Source organism: Apodemus sylvaticus, chromosome 11 (assembly GCF_947179515.1).
Source record: "Apodemus sylvaticus chromosome 11, mApoSyl1.1, whole genome shotgun sequence".
In the NCBI taxonomy this organism is placed as follows: domain Eukaryota; kingdom Metazoa; phylum Chordata; class Mammalia; order Rodentia; family Muridae; genus Apodemus; species Apodemus sylvaticus.
This window is the reverse complement of record NC_067482.1, coordinates 9,281,535-9,285,504: the sequence shown is the minus strand read 5'-3', so window position 1 is coordinate 9,285,504 and position 3,970 is coordinate 9,281,535. Positions and strand designations below refer to the sequence as shown.

Sequence of the window (3,970 nt, the reverse complement as noted above, 5' to 3'; positions counted from 1 at the left end):
AAACGCAAGAACCCAGGCCAGGAAGCTTAGATTTGTCACAAGTGTCTGAAATGGTAAATATCTTTACTAGGGTGGTGGCTTCATGGATATTCATTTATAATCATAAACCCGTGCTTGAATGTTAGGTGTACTTTTTTTTTTAATAGAGTACAGTGGTTTTTATTTGCTGATAAAGACAGACTTCAGGTTTCTTTAGCACACTTGCATTTTATTAAATGCAAAGGCCAACTTAGTCCTCAGACTCTGCATCTTGACTAATCTGGAAATAAGGAAATTTGTAAGTCTCCTCGTCAGATGTGACTGCAGGAAGCCTATCTCAGAGATTGTTCTTCTTATGGTATTTCTTGGTAAGATATTTCAAATACCTGTTGGAGATCGGTTTCTAAGAAGCAACTGTGATTTTATCCTTCAAGCATTCAACGTGATCGACATTCCCAAGATTTCCAGTTCTTCCCTTGACTTTAACCTTCTCTAGAAACTGTTCAGAACTCCCAGAATCAAGAATTCCATCTTCTACTGTATGAATAAGATCTGAGTGAAACCCTCGAGCGTTGTTCTTGGGCTTCTGACTTTTTGTAGCTGCTGTGTGAAAGAGAACAAGTTCCTTTGTTATATGTACGTTGGTCAATACACTTTCTCTAGAGTTTTGAGGCTGTCATTTTATCCTATTGTCTGATGTGGCTGACAGAAATTCTATTGATATTTTTTTCTCTCTCCAATGCTGTGATCAGACTCAAGGCTCTCTTGCATGCTCTGGATATTTTTTGAGATATCTAGTTGTAAATCCCCACCACCCCTTCTTTCACTGCTCTGGCCCCCTAAAGGGTCTTTGCACTCAGACTCATGTCCCTTCAACTCGAGGGGAAAGCTATTTCTTTCTATGTCTTTGATTCAATTTGTGCTGGATAGTTTTATGTCAATTTGACATAAGCTAAAGAGGAGGTAACTTCGGTTAAGAACATGCCTCTGAAGATCAGCCTGAAGGGAGGGTGTAGTCCCTTGTGGATGGTTCCATCCCTGGGTTGTAGTTCTGGGTTCTATAAAAAGGCGGGGAGAGTAATACAGAAGAAGCAGGCCGTTAAGTGACACCCTCCTTGACCTCTGCGTCAGCTTCTGTCTCCAGTTCCTGTCCTGACTTCTGCAGTGAGAATTTTGGATTCTTGAAAAAAAAAACCCAGTTTTGTGAGTGTGTTTTTGTTTTAATCCCAGGTGTGGGATAAGAGGTCGCTTCACAGCAGGTGATTGTGATTTGCCTCATGCACTCACAGGGGTGTTTTGTTTTGTTTTGTTTTTTGTTTTTTGTTTTTGTTTTTTTTTTTTTTTAACCAGCTGCAGACAGTTTAATTCTGGGGACTCTGGAGAAAGTTTAAACAGGAGATTCCCCAAGAGGGGCTGGGGCTGGCTGCTACTCCCTTCTGTCATTTCTGTTTGCTGTTGTTGTGGTTTGTAAGTGGTCGTGAGCAGAGATAAGTTAAAGATATCCTGATGAGAAAGATCAACATTCCCCAAGGAACTGTAGGCCCCTAATCATCAGGAAGTAGTCTAAAGAGGTCTACGCTCCCTCTCCCCTCAATCCTTCTTTCTCTCCTGCCAAGTATTGGGGGCGGGGAGGTTGGAAGGGATTTGGGTGGAATATGGTTTGGAAGGGAGGTTGAGGTTTAAGAACCCAATAAAGTATACCAAGAAGAAAAACAAAAGAACAACATAATTCCTTCCATGATGGACTAAGATATGGAAGCCAAATAAACACTTTCCTCCTCAACTTGCTTTTGGTCATGGTGTTTCATCAGTGCAATATTAACCCTGACTAAGACACTAGTGAGTGTATTAATTCTGTCTCCTATTATTTTTTCAATGTTTCTTTAAAAAGCATCTTTAGTGTTTTGAAAGAGATAAAGGCTGGGCTGTTGTGACACAAACCTTAAATCCCAGCACTTGAGAAGCAGAGGCAGGCGGATCTCTGAGCTTGAGAGAGCCTGGTCTACAGAGTGAGTTTCAGGATAGCCAGGGCTACACAGAGAAACCCTGTCTAAAAAAAAAATGAGGGCAAAAACAAAAATTAAAAAAAAAAGGAAAGGAAAGGGGGAAGAGAGAGAGACAGAGAAACAGAGAGAGACAGATACAGAGAAAGAGACAGAGAGACAGAGAGAGAGAGAGAGAGAGAGAGAGAGAGACAGAGAGAGAGTCCACTCCTTATTCTAGCTCCTTATTCTAGCTCTCCCAGTCGCCCCTCCCCCCCCCCCCCGCCTCTTTGGCTACCATTGTTTCACTTTATTCCCTCCAGAAGAGAAATAAGCTCCTCCCGTTTCTGGTGGCAACCTTCCTCTCCCTGTTTGGGGGTTGAACAAAACTCCTTTGTAGTGGTTTGAATGAGACTGGCCCCTTAGGCTCATGGATTTGGATGTGGCACTATTTGAGAAGGATGAGGAGGTGTGGTCTTGCAGGAGGAAGTGTGTCCCTAGGGATGGGCTTTGGGGTTTCAGGAGCCCACGCCAGGTCGGCATCTCTTTCCTGGCCTGAAGATAAGGATGTAGCTATTAGCTCCATGCCCGATTCCTGCCATGATAACGGACTAACCCTCTGACACAGTGAGCCAGCCCCAATGCTAAACACTTTCTTTTATAAGAGTTGCTTGTCCCCCCTGTGTCTCCCCACAGCCACAGAACATAGATTAAGATGGCCTCTAATAATGCATCAAAGATGCCAGTCTTCATACTTTCTACCTGCGGGTTCCACAGTTGGAAGCTTCTCCGTTTGTTTTCCTGAGACACCAAGAAGGAAGATCGATGGGGAGGGTCAAGCAGGAGCTAGAGGTCACTGCAAGCCAGGTCTGGGCACCTGAGTGCATGGGATGCCAAACTATTTCCGACTCTATGTAATCCCAGACACCATGGTGTTCCATGGCTTGATGCTTTCATCCATTTTTCAGATTCCTGTACATTGGAGGTGATATGATAGGGACCAGGACTCAGGATAAAGAAAACCCCAAGGCCTTTACAGCTTTCATCTAATGTTCTGTCTCTTGTCTCACAAGAGTGATAGCCATTTATCTTGTGGCTGATTTGACTTCAAGGTAATGAGTGCTTTTGATGGTTAAATACAGATACACTGGAGGAAATGGATGGGCACAATTGTGCCCTGGATGGTTTGGCAGAGGAAGGATACTAGGTATGAAACTCTCCCATTATTAAAAGTCACTTTTTATGACTTCTTGACTCTGAGGTCTTTCATAGGTTTCAGTCTGTGGGTTAGCAATAAGAGGAGAGCTCCGTATACAAATTTGTTTTACTGAGATGTGGGGCTTCGTTGAAAAGATGGCAGTGAGATCTTTTGCTGGGGCAAAGCTTCTCCTCAGGTTAATGTTTGTTTCTCCAGGGTGGAACCTGATTAGAGGAATTTAGAGGGCGAGGCGGTACTTTCCCTCCCAGGGATAAGTTTCTCCATTTCCTGTCTGTGCTTTGGTGACCTGTGCTGACATGGAAAACCCAGTGCCACGGAAGTGCTGGAGGGCCTGGCCGCTTCCTGGGAGACTGGCTGCGTCAGACAGTGAACTTCCTCTTCCCTAGGCGTCAGCACACACACTCCTGCATGACACCTGTACAGCCTGCCCTTCCGGGATGGCTAATAACTCGTTTCTCTCGGGTTTCAGGTGAACAGCTGCTTCCCCAGAAGACTTGCCCCGACTTTGTTCTGGCATCTGTCACCTCTCACATGGGACATTGTCCCCTCAAAGTCACCCTCCTGCCCCCATTCCTGCCCCATGCCTCGGTGTCTTCTGCTGCCAGGTCCCTTTCCCCAGCTGGATTTGTTCTGTGCCCTCTGCACGAAGACTTGCTGAATGTCGACCCTTCGCCTCTTCCCAGATCTTTCCTTATTTATCCCCCTCTCCTACTCTTTCATGTTCTTTACTGAAAGTTGTCAGAATTGAAATGGAATCAGGCCGGGAGGTGGTGGCACACACCTTTAATCC

At 44.9% G+C, this 3,970-nt stretch overlaps 1 pseudogene; it reads right to left on the bottom strand.

Annotated features, from left to right (window-relative positions):
• Positions 1–229: 229 nt before the first annotated feature.
• Positions 230–3,762, bottom strand: LOC127696267 (60S ribosomal protein L22-like 1; annotated as a pseudogene).
• Positions 3,763–3,970: the final 208 nt, after the last annotated feature.